The 20511-nt window shown below is 32.1% G+C and overlaps 1 pseudogene across 1 annotated transcript; it reads right to left on the bottom strand.

The window, feature by feature from the left end:
• Window positions 1–369: 369 nt before the first annotated feature.
• On the bottom strand, window positions 370–13318 carry LOC149219958 (glycerol-3-phosphate acyltransferase RAM2-like; annotated as a pseudogene). Its single transcript, XR_016249260.1, has 5 exons — window positions 12985–13318; window positions 12647–12737; window positions 11525–12514; window positions 6003–6875; window positions 370–741 (listed from the first exon to the last, which is right to left on the bottom strand). The product of XR_016249260.1 is annotated as a glycerol-3-phosphate acyltransferase RAM2-like (transcript).
• Window positions 13319–20511: the final 7193 nt, after the last annotated feature.

Raw genomic sequence — 20511 nt, 5'->3', positions numbered from 1 at the left:
ATGTGATTTAAAGCCGAAAATCTTTTCTCATAAATTTTGTGTTATTCTTTTTCAAATCATTTTAACAACTAGTGTTGTCACATACCCCGGTAACCTCGCATGTAAAAGTAGGGAGTTAGAATTTTTTTATACAAATTACCCACAAGTAATTATCCAATAAATTGCCATCAAAGACAATCAGTTGCATAACCATTGCATTAATATAAACTGTCTCATGAATCCTTGCATCCATTTCTTGATTTCCTTAACCATATTAAATAATCATGTACTAGGACATTATGGTATCACATCAAATAAAGAACCATCAACATCAAGGATTCATCATCATCAAACTGACACAAAAGGCAATCACACCATTGAACACCAATATACTCTAGAAACCACCAGCAAACGTTTAATCTTATTATTAAACGCTCGTGAGGGATTTCACCCCTCACTCAATGGCTTATAAGGGATTCCATCCCTTAACCATTGTTATAAAATTATTACAATGAATTATCATTAAGTTGACACATAACTAACTGAAAGCCAATACAGTTTCCATGTAATCTTTTACTTACATACCGCCACATGCATCATTCCTTGTGGCATGATTGTTCTAGCAATGTACGATCCCGTAACTTGTACTCTTCTGCATGGACCGTTAATCCCGTAACTTGTACTCTTCTGCATGGACCGTTAATCCTCTTCCTGCCACAACATTAAACATCACTTTTCTTTGGCTCCAACTGCCATCGCTTCCTGTCAATGTTTATCATCAAGCAGATTTGGCAACAAGATTAGATACCCTATTAAACAATCAATATTCAACCTCTAAAAGAGATCTTTTAACATCTACTCATATGCATGAGCAAGCATGACATACTATTTAACTAGTACATACACCCAAGTAAATATTGTATGACCTCCACAATGTTTATTTACACTAATGCATAATTCCCTTTAGGAGTTATAACTCATTAGTTCTACTAACATGTATAACACATTCATTATCTTCATACATGTAATAAACTATTGTTTCCATGCTTAAACACACATGTTCTTTCCACATTAAACACACATGTTTTTTCCACATAATTATTTTTCGAGAACTCAACATAGTCTCTCTAACATACAAAGAACATAACTCCATATCACAATGACTATTCCTTGTTCATACCCTTTAAGGTACGCAACCCATATTCCCTTCACTAAAAGGCTACCATCATTTCATGCAACAAACCACATATCTCTTTCCTAAAGAAAGTCATTATAATCCTCATTTCTCTATCTTCCTATATGAGGGTTTCTCAAGATTCCCTTTCAAGAAATTATTAAAGATATGCATCTTTACGCATAAAAATCAAGATACAAAAACAAGGTTTACTTACCCTTTATGCGTCAAAATCAACACATCAACATAGCTCATCTAACAAGACAATCTCTTCAAGAGATTATTATTTTCAAAAAAGTTAACATGATCACTTTCTCTAAGTACACACAGATTCATATTTCCAAAGTCATAATAGCTATCCCTATATGCATGCAACATGTGTTTTTTCCTAACACAATTATTTTTACTTCAATGCACATAGTCTTTTCATGAAACAAGTATGGATTCTGGTTCTTGCATGAACACTATTCATGTGTGTCTTTTAAGGAAAGAATTCTCTGTCTTTGTTTTTCAAAAAGTCTCTTATAAAGTTATTATTTCCGTGCATGGAGAATGCTCTCTTTTCCTAAAAAGACACTATATTTGTGTATATAAAACATTCGTTTTTCTTCAAGATGGTTAGAATGATTATCGATGTGCCAAGAAGCACATCATATCGCAATTTCTATCATGCATGCAATGCATAAATTTTCCACAAGAAACTTCTAAATTAACTAGTATCCCAAAGTAATAAAGCATATATCCCTTTCCAATAAAATCCAACTTAACTTCTACTTCTTTTATATGCATTCTTTCTTTACATAAATGCAATATTAACTTCTATTTCTTTAATATGCATTCTCTTTCCAAAGATGCAATATTTACTTTTATTTCTTTAATATGTATTCTCTTCTCCCAAAGTGCAATATTTGCTTCTATTTCTTTAATATGCCAAGAATGTAGTATTTATTTCTGTTTCTTTAATATACATTTTCTTTTCCAAAAATACAATAGCTATTGTTTGAATATGTAATCTCCTTGCCCAAAATAGCCATTTCTATAAACAAAATAACACATACTCATTTCACAATACTAACATAAACTATGTTTTCCAAGATTGTCATAAATACTTTTATCTCTTCAGTTGTGTCACCATCAACATCACGCTGAAGCGGCTGTAGATATGGAGCGCACAAGAGCTGCGGCAATGCAGCTTGAAACAATCGCTGACAGGGAAACCAGACTGCATGTAAGTCTCGGCGATAAGCAGAGTGTCCCACATCTCCCCGGCCTCCTGCAGAAAGATGTACCACAACCTCTCTTCTGCCACATTCTGCCACCATTGACCGCCAGGACCTGCAATCCAAAGCGGCCATCGTAGAGTCCTTGAGGCCGAGGCGTGGACTGGGTGAAGGCGTACAGATATAGGCGGCCCTCGAACGGATCCAGCGAATCTAAAACAAACTAAAGGGCGGCAGAAGATGTATGATACACTGAATCGGAGAAAGAAACGCCTTGCTAGTGGTCAGACAGCCATCGCAACGTTAAAAGAACCACAGCCAATTCTATACCCTGAATTGCATGAATGTAACTCTTGCAATTGAAGCGAAGCTTAATGATATAAGGAGTTCAAAAGGTTCCAAAATCCGTCGATAAGCAGGAAAGATTCTGACAAAGTAGTTCGCGGAAACGGAGAGAGAAACGCCTTACGGTAGGTTCCGTGTGGTAAAAACCAAACTGCAGGCACGCAGCGCTTATTCCTTTTTCTTGATCTCCTCATCTCTCCGCATGAAAAAGCTCCAGCCTCCGCCCAAGAACCGACCGTCATTTCTTGGTTTCAATTTCCGACTAACAAGAATCAGTTCACAACTAACCGGTAAATATTTCATAACTGTTTATTATGATGAGTTATTACGGTAGGGATGTTACAAGTGTGTTTTTCCAAGAGAACTCGGGAAAAAATAAAAGCATTAATTAAATATTCGATCCTTTGAAAGCAGGGTGATTAATGTACAGGATAAAACGCAGGCCTTATACCTGATAAACTGGACTTAAAGAAGTTGCGATTACTTATAAAACACAATCTTTCATACAACTGTGTTGAAAAAGTCCTCCCAATCTTTCAGGAACTCGTGGGAAATTCCCCACCCAGCTCGGCTGCAAAGCACTCAGAATGGCTTGAATCACCTGATAGAAAAAACTCCAAATCCAAAATGAGCCTCCCTTGTTTTATATTATAGACCGTAGGCGTAAGTCTCTTTACCATTACAAGGTCAGTCTTACATTCAGCATTGAAACATTTATTATAGCACTGAAGGTTAATCATGGTATGGTAATTGGTTAGAGTAATTTGGGTAAAGCTCGAGATCAAATTGAAGGGCAACTACTATCACACCAAGAGTATGTCCAATAGCTCGTAAGTCAAATATACCAGGAGTTTATGACTTAGCAAGAGGAGTTGACTTCACTTCACCAAAGTATCACACTGATCAAAGATATCCCTAGAATTTGAAACCAAGTAACAAGATAGCATCCCATTTTGCCAACCACTCCGTCACCCTACATGGAGACTTTGCACATATACATTAACCATGTCTATATAATAGTTTAACGAGGCAACTTTATGGTACCTTTTCAGGGAGAGCTTTTGGTTGATTTGGTCCCTTTTCAAGCAAAGTTTTCGGTTGATGCATACATAGTAATTTAACAGTTTATTTTTTTTTTCATTTTCCCTGGGGCAAATTGCTTTATGTATTTTGTGAGAAATTTTAATTTTAAATTGTTAAATTTACATAATTTAATCCAAAAAAAAAAAAAAAAATCATTTATACATTCAAAAATATAATTTAAACCACGAAACATTATTATCTGATAATATAACCTAATAAAAACTTTAAAAAATCACCCAATTAGAAAATGCCCAATGCACACAGTAGCACACAGTAGCAGTACAACAGTGAAAGTCCTTACCATTACAAAGTAAATGTTGCATCCAGCTTTGCAGCTTTTATTACAGCACTGCAGTTAAGTCATCTAACAATGCATACAGTAGCACAGTACAGTAAGACAGTAAATCTCTCTCAAAGTCAATCTTACAACGAGCTTTGCAGGCAGACGTGGAATCTGACATTCCACAGAATGTTTTTTCCTTACTTAAACGTTTTTTACAGTAAATAAAATTTTTAAAACGTCCGTGGGAGGGGTAAAAAGAATTTTAAGCTGTAAATTTGACAAGCAGTTATTAAATTCTCTGTCATAAATTTTAATGGTTAGTTGTAAACAAGAAGTTCAATTAAATAAGTTGTCATGCCTAACTGAACCATTTTCCTGTTCCTCAGAGATTAAATGCCCACAACTCCACTCCATTATTTTTATGACTTCAATTGACTGCCTATCTCATCTCTACATGAGCAGGTGTGTCATGTAAGAGGACTCAATTGATCTCAGACAGAGCGAGGAAAAGAAAGGTATATTAGTGGTTGAGAAATCAGTCCATAAACACTGTGTTGAAAAGTGCAGGCCTGCCACCAATGAGTTGACCCCATTAGTTGCCTATAAACAGAGCAAGCAAGAGCTAGCTATTTACCTTGCACATTGTTTTTTGAGGGACCTCTTATTAATCAGGCTTGGCATTAGGCTTGAGTTGGATCAGCATTTTTACATGCAAAAGAAAATTAAACTTTGAAAACAGCAAGATCTTTCATGTTAATGGTTCACTAAATATCTAGCTATATGTCTAATCAAAAAAGGAACAGGCAAGTCTCCTCTCTTTAACCTAGCCAATTATTGGTTTTTTCTATGATAAAAAGTCATCTTATAGGGATGGTCTATTATCTTCTTTTCAACATCTGTTTTTGCTCATCAATTCCCATGAAAAAACCCAAAGGGAATCTCTTCAATATTAATGACAAATCTCTTTTGCTTATAAATTTGGATTTCTCATTCACAAGTCTGAACTATGTTTAATTGGCTCTTGATGTGATTTCTTATTCACAAGTCTTGAACTATATTTAATTGGCTCTTGATGTTCCAGTTCCACCAGAGTTTATTTAATTGGCTCTTGATGTTCCATTTCCACCGAAGTTTGTTAGTGTTGTTGTAAGGCTAGGGTTTCGAAATTTTTATGATTAAAAAGTTGTGGTGAATTCCCAACCAAAATGAACGTTTCTCACTTAACCCCAACCCCAAGCTTGTAAGGTTAAATATATGAAGTTATTTCCTGAAAATTGCATGTAACAAGAGAAAAAAATTTGACACTGGTAAATATGCATAAAACCGCAAGCTTGTTAGGTTAAATATGTGAAATTATTTCTTGAAAATTGCATGTAACAAGAGAAAACAAAATTGACACTATTGAATATGCATAAAACGAGAAATGACAGGCATGAAAAACAAATAACGGTGATCAAATTTTAACTTGGAAAGCAGAATAAATTTGAAATTCCATTTACCGCAGTTATTACAGCAATGCATATCTAATGATATTTGCACAAATATATTGAAACAAAACATACAATATCACAATTGCAGAGCCGAAGGCATACTGAAACCCAATTACAACTCATACGCTCTCACCCACCACTCTCACGTGACAATTCAAAACTATATATATTCTCACAAACCATGCATATCCTAAGTTTGGGACTGCCTTTATTTCTGACTTTGTTTCAACAAACGTTCAATTCAATGTTCCGACAACATGTTTGTAATGGTAGCTTTTAACAGCAATCAAAATCTATCAATAATCTACAGATACTCAATGTATATACCAACAACTTACGGATTGATATATACCAATAATTTAGGGATTGATACATAGTCATTGTATATATATCAATAACCTACAGAGTTATTAGTATTTGAATCTTACTGGATGCATAATCTTTTATGGGGCAACGGATCCGTCATTTCCTGCTAACAGCCTGTACTTGTCTCTGCGCGTGAAGTTTGTGCACTGGAATCCGAGAACCCCGGCGGTGACCTTCTGCACACAGTTGGCAACCTCGTGGGAGCTTCTGCCCCCTCGGCACGTGAACTCCATGGGGAGCTCTTTCAGAAAGGTAATCTCGTAGACAGGGGAGGGATTCATGAAGAAGAAAAAGGGATCCATGGCCTTCCACCCTCGGCTCGTGCTGCCGTGGAACATGGAGGTCCGGCAGTTCACGGCCACCGGAACAATGTAATCTGTGAGTTCCGCGAACATGGCGCTGTAACGCAGTAGAAAAGGCTCCCTGCACGTCGTGCCCTCCGGGCAGAGCACCAGGTCGCCCTTTGCCAAGATGGAATTGATGTTTATTGCGTCCTGCTCTCGATTCCGGGTCAGCCGGACGGTGCGGATCGGAGACAAGAATTCCGATAGCCGGGAAATGGAATATGTGACAGCTGTTATCGGGCGGCCCAGGGCAGCCGAGAGAAAAATGGGGTCCAGTAGAGTTCTGTGGGAGCAGACGAACATTGTGCCATGACCGGTTTTTGTCGTTTGTGGTGGAGGGTGTCCTTTTACTATGATTCTGACACCTGTAAGCCAGAAGGTGTAATATTGGATGCACATGGGGAGTAACGCGCCTGCTGTCACCCGTACCACTGCCAGCAAGAAGCCCAGCGGCATCCACAGAAATGTGAGGAGAGCATTCAAAGGATCCGGGCGCTGTACCAGTCGTCCATCATGGAAGATGATGGGTTTGGGGAGCTTGTACTCTGGTAGCAGGTGAGCATTGCTGGTGGAACGAACCACATACGCTTCCTGCAAATAAATTCAGAGACAGAGAACAAATCAATGAAGGGATGTTCGCATTGAGTTGAATTTAATGCAAGAGAGTGAGAAGGTCTGTATCGTATCGAAGTTTCGAACTGTTGGTCAGTGCAGGAGGGGCCACTGCGGGCCCGTGGATTGTTTTTTTATTGCAGTTGTCTATAACGCGATTTTTTGAAAGTCTTTCCGGCGGGTTTTTTCGGTCGAAATTCGGCAGGAATTTATTGGAATCGCAAGTTTGATAGCTAGTTTCTGCACAATGAAAGTGTCCCAGGGGTTTTCGAGGGTGCTGAATCCAAATATGCAGTTAAAAAACCATTTTAACTGCAAGAAATCAAGATTTAACCTCAATTTCTTCCGCCGGATTCTGTCACCGGAATCTCCAAAAAGTCGCATTATAGACAACTCCTTTTTTATTTATCCAGTAAAAGTTATGTTTAAATTTGGTCTAGATTTTATGCAAAATTGCTAAAATAGTTTAGCAAGGACACAAACATATTAGAAAAATAATGGAAATTCTGTATGATTTTTGCGTAGTAAAGTTAAGATTTTGGGTGTCCAAGGGTTGCTGCTGAATCTATTTCCACTCTAAAAAAGATTCAAATACTTTATAATCAGATTTATTTTTTTTAAATCCCAAATTCTAATGAAAAATAAATTTCCAAACAAATTTATAGTCTCCGTAGACATTGTGTTAATCTTATACATTAAAAGAATTGTATTAATCCTACACACTTATTTATTATTATCCGAACAATACCCAAAGGCGGTAGTCTAACGATTATGCTTTTTTGCCCTGAAAATTATGGAAATTTCTTTGAAAAAAACCGGTAGGAAATTTTGTAAATCTAAGTAAAAGTTGTCAAACTTCATAATTCTAAGTGCCCTAGAAGTTTTTGATGATGCTGAATCCATTTTCGCCATCAAAGACATGATTCAAATAGTTCATCTACAAGATTTTTTGAATTTGCCACTTTTAACCGTGAGGCAATTCCTCCACCTTTCCTCCACCTGACTACTCCTACACAAAGTCATGACTTTACCAAACAATATACAAAGTCATGATTTTGGAAAAAATGTTATATTGTTAATTATAACTTTTATATCCAATAAACAAGAGGATAGGGGAGAAAATGAAATGATATTATGAAAATGAAATGATATTATGAAGTATTTAATATATTAATATTTTTAAAAGATTATGTGGGAAGGTGTTTTTTTTAATAGTCAAGGAGTATAACTTTTTATATAAATTGATAAGTAGTATTTAAATAGATATGGTTTATGGAAAGTTAACAAATATATATATATATATAAAATAGTTGAAATAGGTGATTTTAATATTTTAGTAGAATAAGGTTGATGCTTAATTTCATGAGAGTTTGATGGTTATTTTTGTGTGTATTTTGTGTACAAAGGTATTTTTCCAGTTTAATGTGAGATGTAATATATATATATATATATATATATATATATATATATATATATATAGGATATGGTATATATAGAGCAAGACATAGTATTTAAAGAAAAATATTAATAGATAAAAAATATGTTACATTTTGTATAAAAAATTATTTTTAAAGTGTAATATAACAAAGATGTTCCATTTATGGTTTAATCAATATGGAGTTGACTGACTTACTACTTTTAAAATATATGTATTGAGAATTCTGATTAAAACACATTTTAATAGTGAATAATGTGTTATGTTAATATCTATTATAAATCAAATATGTCAATACCAACTTTTTTTAAATAAATAAATAAAACAATTGAAAATGAAATTTTTTTCTAATAATAAATCACATTATGATAGATCCAGAAAATACAAATCAGAAATAAAAATTTTCATAACTAAAACATTTTTTAATAATATGTAAATATTTATTTTTTTCTATATATTTCACATAAAATTTAAATGTAATTAAAATAGATATATTTTAATCTTAATATCAAAATTTTCAAAATCAAACCTTTTTTTATAATTAAACTGAATTTACCTACTTAATAGAGCTATCATCCAACATTAAAAAATATTAAAGTTTCTAGTAGATAAAGGATTTTAAATTTAAGGATGATATCAAAAGTAAAGATAGAATGTGGATATGCCAAGAGAATGTTCCAGCTGTGTCTTAAAAGCCATTCCATCTGGATTATGTATCTCTGATTTTGAGACACATTTGAAGATGATAAAGGTGGAATGTGGATGGTTCTAATAGAAAGTTGCACCTTCTTTCAGGTGAATGTGGATGGTTCTAATAGAAAGTTGCATCTTTAAGTATATCTTGGGTAGTATATCTTGGGTGGTTAAAAGGGTTTAATGATAACTTTTTTACTTAGGTTCCAGTTGCATGATATGACTATATTGTAATATCCTGAAAAAAGTTCTATATACCATTTCTATAAAAAAAATTACAACTTCTAAAAACCCATTGCAATTTTGTAAAATAAACAAATTTTAACTAGATTTTAACCTGAGAAAAAATTAAATTCTTAATCGCCTTGTTCGATTGTTAACTAAAACTTTCCATCTTTAGCAGAATCTGGCAAATTACAGAACTGTAATTTCTAAATCTACTGTTGGCTTTACATTTTGGTTGATTCGGATTGATTTAGAGAACTTAAGTACCCTTGGATCGCATTCATCAATTGGGATTACAGTTCGAAATTTTTATGGAAAATATGCAGGAAAATATCACAGGGAAAGAGAAAAATGCAGGCCCCTAACCCACTGTCCGTCTTTTGGATGATCGGTGATTTTGCTTTGAATTTTATAACAACAATGTCAACCATCCAAATTTGCAACCATATTGTAAAATTTAAAGGTTTCCTATGATTTAGTTGAATTTATGTAAATTTATAATGAAAATTAAAGATTTTATTAAAAAATTATATTATCAAATTATTATAATAAAAATAAAAATATATAATATTTATATAAATAATTTAATTAGTAATTATAGTTTTATTTTAAATATTATATAAACCATAATATTTAAATTTTTTATAAATTAAACTCACAATAAAATATATAATAATTAATTATTAACTAATATTACTTTACCCAACCATGTTCACAAATCAAAATAAATATGAAACAACAAAATAAGACATAAAATTAATATCATAATAAAAAATAAAATATAAAAAAATTATTATTAAATTATTAATTATTATGAAATTACTAAAAATATACATAATTAATCTAAATTCAATGAATATATTTTTAAACCATTAAAAAATTATATAAATCAAATTCAGCAAACATCCCTTTTAGGATATTGTAGTGTTTTTGATTTCAAAAAATTATTAAGGATAAGAGTTTAGTGCGATTTTTTGAATTTTTTAGGTGGGTTTTTCCGGTCTAATTTCTAAAATCCCGCAAGAATGTATTGAAATCACAAGCTTGATGGGTAATCCCTGCACAATCAAAGTGTCCTAGGAGTTTTTTCAGGGTGCAAATCCATATCTACAGTCAAAAAACCAATTTAGATAACACAAATCAAGATTTCACCTCAATTTTTTTGCCAGATTCCCGCACCGAAAAATCTAAAAAATCACACTAAACACAACTCAACTCCTTTAAGATATTGTAGTGCCTTGACTTTAAAAATTTTAATTAATAAATTGACTCCATACTATAATAACTATGGTTAATTATAATTTACTATAATAAAAAATTAACTATAATTTAAATATAATTAATAATAATTAATTAAAACAAATAATTGATTAATACAATTTTCTTAATATTGAATATGATTATCATATACCAATTAATATAGGAGTTGTTTTTAGTGCGTATGAAAATAGTACCCATAAACTTGTATCAATAATAAATATTTTTAAATGTCAAGAAAATTATTTAATTAATAGTTCGACTCCATACTATGGTAACGGTAGTTAATTATAATTAATTATAATAAAAAAATAACTATAATTTAAATATAATTAATATCAATTAATTAAAACAAATTATTGATTAACACATTTTTATTAATATTAAATATGGTTATCATATACCAATTAATATATTTTTCATCATCTATATTTTATGTGATTTTTATATAAAAATTTTGCTTAATTCATTATAATCACAGAAATTTGAATACAAAAATTACTATAAATTTGTTTAGATAATTTAAATGTCAAAAAAATTTAGCTCAAATTACAAGAAATACACTACACTAATATAAATTGAAAAATTAAAATAAACATTTTTTTCCATTAAAACACACTAGAAATTTTGTTCAAAGCTCTACTGTAAGGTGTGTTTTTTTTCCTAAAAGTTGCATGAATCAGTAGGATATTTTTTTCATATCTGCACGAACAATCTGTGCGCAACTAACTCCACAATTTCATTCAATTTCCAAATCAATTTGAACCAAGAAAATGGGATAGCTAAATCCATAACAGCAAATGATAGAATAACTGTAATGTTCCCTGTTATCCCAGTACTTCAGGACTTTCTTGGGAGAGAGGCCAATGGCATTGAGTTGACGTTTCCCAAAAGAACATTTTCCTGCAACTATAATTCGTTGAATGTATGTTTCCCAGGTCGAGCAGATGATACAGAAAAGACTACGCAGCTTTGAAAATAAAACAAAACAAGAAAAACTAATATGCAAATTTCATACCTTGCAGAGGGATAGAAAATGCCAGTGGAATTGTATTTCCCCACTCCAACGTCCGCCATGAAATCTCCATCAAGCTTCTGAACAGCGTCCTTCTTGTTCAGCCCCGCGAGAACTCGAGATTCGACAACAAACCCAGTAGCTTTCCCCTCTGCGTCCACTTCAATTTCCGTCCCAATGACTCTATCCACGCCCATGTATTCCACAGCAAACGCCTCCACAAACACGCGGGGCAGCGCGGTCACTATAACCTTTTTCCCAAAAGACGACACCACATTCCAGGCCTCGGGATTCAGATCCTGCAGAAAGAATCTCGGAAGAACGGCCCGCGCCACGCCTTCGATCTCGGAGGCCTTGAGCCCCGACATGGATATATAAATCATGAGCTTCAGGGCAGAGGCAGCAGAAACGCAATGGTATAGAAAGCAGGCCAAAGGCGCTGCCAAGATGAGGAACAGGGATCGAATCACACCGGATGCCTCAAGGGAAACAAGCAGGAAATAGCAAAAGGGATTGGGCATCCTTATCAATACGCCGCTCAGATCAGACACTACGGTCTGCAATTTTCTTCCTTCTGTACTGCATTTATCTATAGTGCCATATCCTTTTGTAGATTGCAGGGGCTTCTTCAATTTTCTTCCTTCTGTACTGCATTTATCTACAGTGCCATATCCTTTTGTAGATTGAAAGGGCTTCTTCACCATCTCTGCATTCATTATTAAATTCTTCTATTCCACTACACGCCCACAACTCGAAGCACCTGCGTCGGCCAATGTAAGCAGATTTGGGAAGTTTTTATAGACAACCTGAATGACCCCTCACATTAAATGCCAGCACTTACAGATTACAAGTAACACCCCAAAAAAAAACTGTCTGGTAATTCAGTATACTGTAAATGTAACTGCCATTAATGCCCGAGGGATGAGAGGAACTCACTTTTCGATTTCTGATAGTTCTTCTTTACAATAAGAGGATCTGGTAGGTGGCCTGTTACTATTAGCCAAAAAAATTGCTTATAGGCATAAAGCAACATAGAAATTCAAGAAAAAAAAGCTATAAAGCCACTGTTATTAATGTTTTAAAGAATAAAGGGTTTGGATTTTGATTGTTGATCGATATTCTTACCAATAAAGAGGCGGTGCGCATTATTATTCGAATCTGTCTAATCTTGTATTAAATTCTTCTTTGATGGTTGGAATTTTTGTATTAAATTTTTCTGCAATGGTTAGAATTTTTTAATAAGATCAGAGTTTTCATTTTTGGAAGAAATTCGATCAATTTCTGGAAAAATCTTGAGAAAGTGTAAAATCACCAAAACATTCTGATCACAAAAAGAATTTGGATTATGAAGAAACTCAGAGCATACTAACACTGTAACTATCTATTTGGATTATGAAGAAACTCAGAGTATACTAACACTGTAACTATCTTTCAAATCCTATCAAATTTATAACAGGGAAAACCTGGTTACTGTGTTACTGGTTACGTCATCCAGTGCAGATAGCAGCGGAGTGATGGCCTTAAATGCACAACGTGTACGTGTTGCATTGAACGAAGAATGGCGTGATTAATGTATGATTATCGATCTACAGTCAGGAGAGTGGGACGAGACGGGACGGGACGGGACGGCGCGGCATTCAGCGATCTGTCTGCATTTACAGTTACAGTTGAGGTTTCATCAATGGCATCTTCTGGGTAGCTTTGCATTTATTCTTCGGCTAAGGCCGCAAGTTGCAACTACTACTTTCTGGTTTCTTGTTTCCGGGTCAAAGCAGAATTGTACCGTGCAACCTTTTTTAATCATCATTTTATTTCTTCTAAAGACTTCAGGCTTCGTCTGGTGCACAGTGATTTTGGTGATTTGAAGGCTGTCACTGTCTTTGCCATGCCTTTCTTGCTTCAACATCAACTGTTTCTTCATTTTTTCCAAAGTACAGATTAGAATATTTTTTACTGAGGGGTATCCCATGGAGGTAGATACATCTCCAATACTGTAGATAAACTGTGGATGTCATTTTTTAACAGAGAAAATTCATTATAATGTTATTTACTGGCCAGGAATAGCTTTTACTGATTGTGATTTAGGGATGGAAGTCTATTCATTTGATTTTTCAGGAGGAAAAATGCTGGTCTGGTTTTATTATTAAAGTATATTCATTTTTATTATTAAAAAATATATTATTTGGAATTATTGTGTGTGATTTAATCATGGAAGTCTATTTATTTTTATTATTCAATAAAAAGCATATCCTTATCCTTTGGAATTGTGGATGTCATTTTTAAACAAAGAGAAAATCTATTATAGTCTAACTTGCCAGGAATAGCTTTTATTGATTGTGATTTAGGGATGGAAGTCTATTGATTTCCTTTCTTAAGAAGAAAAAAATGCTGGCTTTATTATGGAGGTCTATTTATTTTTATTATTCAAAAAAATATATCATTTAGAATTATTATGTGTGATTCATGGATTCCATTATTAAATTCTATTTATTTTTATTATTAAAAAAATATATTATTTAGAATTATTATGTGTGATTCAGGAATGGAAGTTTATTTATTTCCATTATTAAAAACGAAAGCATGTTATTTGGAATAATGATGTGTGATTTAGAGATGGCAGTCTATTCATTTCCATTATTAAAAAAAACACATCATTTGGAATCTTTATTTGGATATGCATATTTGTCTTGATCTTTGACAAATTAATCTTTTTTTAATCCAAATCTTTATTATATGATAATAATAAAAAATGCTGGTATTGATGTCAATGGATGGAATTTTAAATATTAACTACTTTAAATCCATAAATTCATGTTATCTTTTCACATTTACCTAATACAATTATAAAATTACCATGTAAATTATCAAAATATGAATTCCAATCACAGTTATTAATGTAGTTGTGTTAGGTACCTTTATTCAAGAAAAACTACACCACTTGAATTAACCCAATGCTAACCCATAAAGAGGCAAACTTCCTCTTCTACCAAGTACTTCTAAATGTAAGAGTGTTAACATATTTTTTTACATGTAAAATAGGGAAATTCTTGATGAAACAAAAATAATTTTATATCTTAATTCAAAAAAAAAAAAAATCATACCCTAATCCCGAATTATATTACTTTACTAGTACAACCACATTTAAAATATTAGTGTGGTTGATATAGCAGAAGTATTCATAAATATAACAAAAAACTATTGCAACACGAAGAATGTATTAAGAAAAGTCTTTTGATAGAAATCACATAAGAGAAATTTTTGGCCCACTCAAACCAACAAGTGTGGTTCATTAGGCAGAACATAGCAAAGGTTTAAATAGAGAGCAAAGTAGAAGCCATAATTTCAAGTAACGGTTATATTTGAACAATAATATTTTTGACCAATTCACACACTTACGTGACTAACCATGTATTAAAAGATTATGGGCCAACTTTAACTTGAAAAAATATTAAAAAAAAAAGGTTACATATCTTATTGTAAAATGGACCATTTTGCTAAATAAAATTTGCTTATATATTAATTTCCCCATCTAATTAGAATATGAACTTATCAGAATTGGAATCATCTCAAATCCCCTGGAAATTGGTGGGCAGGGAGCACGTGGCACGAATCTAATTTAACTTGAAAAAAAATAAAACAAATTACACATCTTATTGTAAAATAGACCATTTTGCTAAATATAAATTGTTTATATATTAATTTTCCCTTCTAATTAGAATATGAACATAATAGAATTGGAATAATCTCAAATCCCTAAAAAATTGGTGGGCAGGGAGCCACATGACACAAATATAATTTAAAAAAAAAATTAAAAGTCAATGCAACCTCACAAATTTTATAACACACTACAACCATTGATAAACATTAAAATTTGAAAATCAATATATGTCATCAATTAAAAAAAACTCCCCATCCCCTAAATTAAAATAAAAAACCTTTCACAATAAAATTAATATATTTATAAATTATAATATTAATAAAAACCATTTATAAAATAAAAAATTTAAAAATATATAAAATATACTTTGAAAGACCACTTAAACTGAACTTATGTTTATAATCACTATTATCAAATTATTAGACTAAATTAAACTAGATTTAATTTCGCTAAATCTAAGTGTAAATAACCTAAAGATCTGTGCATTGAGGGATGGAGTCAAAGGTTCAACTATAAGTCCTTTCTTTCTTTCTTTTTTATTATCTCATTTTGACATTAGATGCATTTACATTAGTTTTAAGTTTCATAGAGTTTAATTGTATTATGTTTCCTTTAATATATTTATTGAAAATTATGTTTTTTGTTTTTTAATATATTTATTTAAAATTATGTTTTACGTTTAATAAAAATATAATAAAATTATAGATTTTAATATTATTCAAAAAAATTATGTTATTCAAAAAATATATCATTTAAATTTATTATGTGTGATTCAGGGATGGAAGTCTATTTATTTCCATTATTAAGAAAGAAGACATGTTATTTGGAATAATGATGTGTGATTTAGATATGGCAGTCTATTCATTTTCATTATTAAAAAAAAACCACATCATTTGGGATCTTTATTTGGATATGCATATTTATCTTGATCTTTGACAAATTAATCTTTTTTTAATCTAAATCTTTATCATATGATAATAATAAAAAATGCTGATATTGATGTCAATGGATGGAATTTCAAATATTAACTACTTTAAATCCATAAATTCATGTTTATCTTTTCACATTTACCTAATACAATTATAAAATTACCATGTAAATTATCAAAAAATGAATTCCAATCACAGTTATTAATGTAGTTGTGTCAGGTATCTTTATTCAAGAAAAACTACACCACTTGAATTAACCCAATGCTAACCCATAAAGAGGCAAACTTCCTCTTCTACCAAGTACTTCTAAATGTAAGAGTGTTAACATATTTTTTTACATGTAAAATAGGGAAATTCTTGATGAAACAAAAATAATTTTATATCTTAATTCAAAAAAAAAAATTATACCCTAATCCCGAATTATATTACTTTACTAGTACAGCCACATTTAAAATATTAATGTTGTTGATATATCGGAAGTACTCATAAATATAACAAAAAACTATTGCAACACGAAGAATGTATTACGAAAAGTCTTTTGATAGAAATCACATAAGAGAAATTTTTGGCCGACTCGAACCAACAAGTGTGGTTCATTAGGCAAGACATAGCAAAGGTTTAAATAGAGAGCAAAGTAGAGGCCATAATTTCAAGTAACGGCTATATTTGAACAATAATATTCTTCACCAATTCACACACTTACGTGATTAACCATGTTTAAAAAAATTATGGGCCAACTTTAACTTGAAAAAAATATTAAAAAAAGTTACATATCTTATTGTAAAATGGACCATTTTGCTAAATAAAATTTGCTTATATATTAATTCCCCCTCTAATTAGAATATGAACTTATCAGAATTGGAATCATCTCAAATCCCCTGGGAATTGGTGGGCAGGGAGCACGTGGCACGAATCTAATTTAACTTGAAAAAAATAAAACAAATTACACATCTTATTGTAAAATAGACCATTTTGCTAAATAAAAACTGTTTATATTAATTTCCCCTTCTAATTAGAATATGAACATATTAGAATTTGAATAATCTCAAATCCCCAGAAAATTGGTGGGCATGGAGTCACATGACACAAATATTATTTAAAAAAAATTAAAAGTCAATGCAACCTAACAAACTTTATAACACACTACAACCATTGATAAACATTAAAACTTGAAAATCAATATATGTCATCAATTAAAAAAAAATCCTCATCCCCTAAATTAAAATAAAAAACCTTCCACAATAAAATTAATATATATATATATATATATATAAATTATAATATTAATAAAAACCATTTATAAAATAACAAATTTAAAAATATATAAAATATACTTTGAAAGACCACTTAAACTACACTTATTTTTATAATCACTATTATCAAATTATTAGACTAAATTAAACTAGATTTAATTTCGCTAAATCTAAGTGTAAATAATCTAAAGATTTTTAACCCACTGGAATGTGACATAAAAAATGAAACCTTAGGTTAACCTAGCACTAACCAACTGGAATGTGACACAAAATATGAAGCCTTAGCTTAGCTTAACAAAATGTGCTATGATTGTGCATTGAGGGATGGAGTCAAAGGTTCGACTATAATTTTCTTTTTTTTTTTTTTTTTAATCTCGTTTTGACCATTTTTTTTTTTTATCTCATTTTGACATTAGATGCATTTACATTAGTTTTAAGTTTCATAGAGTTTAATTGTATTATGTTTCCTTTAGTATATTTATTGAAAATTATGTTTTTTGTTTTTTAATATATTCAAAATTATGTTTTACATTTAATAAAAATATATTAAAATTATAGATTTTAAATGATATAATTAAAATTTCAGATTTTTTTTTTTTTTTTTTTTTTTTTTTTTTCTAAATATATATCTAAAAATATAATTTATTGAAAAAAATATGTTGAATTTAGGTTTCTGTGATCCATATCAAGTTTATAGAGAAGGTTTTTGGCTATAATCACATCAAAATTCATTTGTCGAGGCGTTTTGAACCACTACACCACTTGAATTAACCCAATGCTAACCCATGAAGAGGCAAACTTCCTCTTCTACCAAGTACTTCTAAATGTCAGAGTGTTAACATATTTTTTTACATGTAAAATAGGGAAATTCTTGATGAAACAAAAATAATTTTATATCTTAACTGAAAAAATAAAAAATAAAAAAATCATACCACAATCCGGAATTATATTACTTTACTAGTACAACCACATTTAAAATATTAATGTGGTTGATATAGCGGAAGTATTCATAAATATAACAAAAAACTATTGCAACACGAAGAATGTATTAAGAAAAGTCTTTTGATAGAAATCTCATAAGAGAAATTTTTGGCCGACTCGAACCAACAAGTGTGGTTCACTAGGCAGGACATAGCAAAGGTTTAAATAGAGAGCAATGTAGAGGCCATAATTTCAAGTAACGGCTATATTTGAACAATAATATTCTTCACCTATTCACACACTTACGTGATTAACCATGTATAAAAATATTATGGGTCAACTTTAACTTGAAAAAAATATTAAAAAAAGTTACATATCTTATTGTAAAATGGACCATTTTGTTGGAGACACGATTGTCGTTACACCAAAACTCGCAGGTGTTAGTAAATAGACACATCGCTAGATTTAAGCACATGCCACAAAACACACGGGGAGCGTTGGATTAACACCGCCATTAACGGGGAGCGCAACAATCTCCCCCCTCAACGCAAGCCAGGTGTGTTTCGAACTTGAGACCTTTGGCTCTGATACCACTTGTTGTTCTTCATGCTCCTGAATTTGCTGTTCATTTTCTTGTATTGGTGGTATGTTTTCCTACTGCGCTTCAAACCTGTCAATAACCTTCTTGACCTCCAACTCACCTACAGTCCTCTTGAACATTTTTGACTCTTTAAATATAACATCCTTGTTTCTAACAATTTTATGTTTGACTGGATCCCATAGATGATAACCAAAATCTTCATCCGCATATCCCAAAAAATGCATTTCATAGATTTATCATCTAGCTTAGTTCTATTTTCTTTGGGAATATGTATGAATGCTTCACATCCAAAGATTTTCAAGTGAGAATAATTCAAATTCTTACCAGTCAAAACTTCTTCAGGGATACCGCCATCCAAGGCTGTAGTTGGAGATCTATTTATGAGGTAGCAAGCGGTCTTGACTGCTTCAGCCCAAAAACTCTTCTCCAAACCGGAATTGGACAACATACTTCGCACCTTTTCCATAATGGTGCGATTCATCCTTTCTGTGACACCATTCTGTTGAGGAGTACCAAGCACAGTCTTCTCATGCTTTATGCCAAAACTATTATAATATTCCTTAAATGCATTTGAGCAATATTCTCCACCATTATCTGTTCTTAAACACTTCAGAAATTTGTTAGTCTCTCTTTCAATAGCAACATGAAAATTTTGAAATATTCCAAACACTTCACTTTTATTTTTCATAGGATATGCCCAAACCTTCCTGGATGCATCATCTATAAATGTTACAAAATATGATGCTCCTCCTAATGATTTGATGTTAACAGGCCCAAACACATCTGAGTGTACCAATTCTAACACATTTTTCTTTCTGTCATGGCCACCTCTAAGGAATGAAACCCTTCTTTGTCTATCATGTATACAATGCTCACAAAGATCAAGATTGTAGGATTTCAAACCTGGCAATAAATTTTTATCAACAAGGATTTTTAAGCCCTTCTCACTCATGTGACCCAAACGATTATGCCACAGATCTGCTTCCTTCTTTTGTGACAACAGCCAAATCTGATTTTCCTATCAGTGTCTTCAATGTGTATAATGTTCCTGTCTTCGGTCCTTTGGCTACCACCAATGCACCTTTGCTAATTTTCCAGCTTCCTTTTCCAAAGCTTGTTGAATAGCCTTCATCATCTAGTCGTCCCATAGAGATTAAATTCGTGCGCATTTCCGATACATGCCTGACCTGTTTCAACAATATATCTTGTCCATATTTCATCTTGATCTAGACATCTCCCACTCCAACAATATTGCAAAAATGATTATTCCCCAAATGCACTCTACCATAATCACCAGGATTATATGAAACAAAACTATCTTTGCATGGGGTTACATGGTGAGATGCCCCAGAGTCAAGGATCCAATCAAAGCTACTGCTAGATGTATATACACATGCGTCATCTACTGAAACAGTAAACAACACATCACCATTTGTGGCTACAGCAGTAGTCTCACCTTCATTTGTGCTGGATGACTTGTGATTTGTACTAGGTGGTCTTTGATCCTTTTGTCCTTTCTTCAAGAAACGACATTCTTTCTTCATGTGCTTGGGTTTGCAATGAAAGCAGATGATTCTGCCTCTCCTTGATTTTGATAAGCCTCTCGATCTTGATTGCCCTTGCTGGCC

This window comes from Pinus tabuliformis, chromosome Q (assembly GCF_031772625.1).
Source record: "Pinus tabuliformis cultivar Carrire ecotype Pingquan chromosome Q, CPIR1, whole genome shotgun sequence".
Lineage (NCBI taxonomy): Eukaryota > Viridiplantae > Streptophyta > Pinopsida > Pinales > Pinaceae > Pinus > Pinus tabuliformis.
Note: the sequence above shows the minus strand (reverse complement) of the source record. Positions and strands in the feature narration are given on the sequence as shown.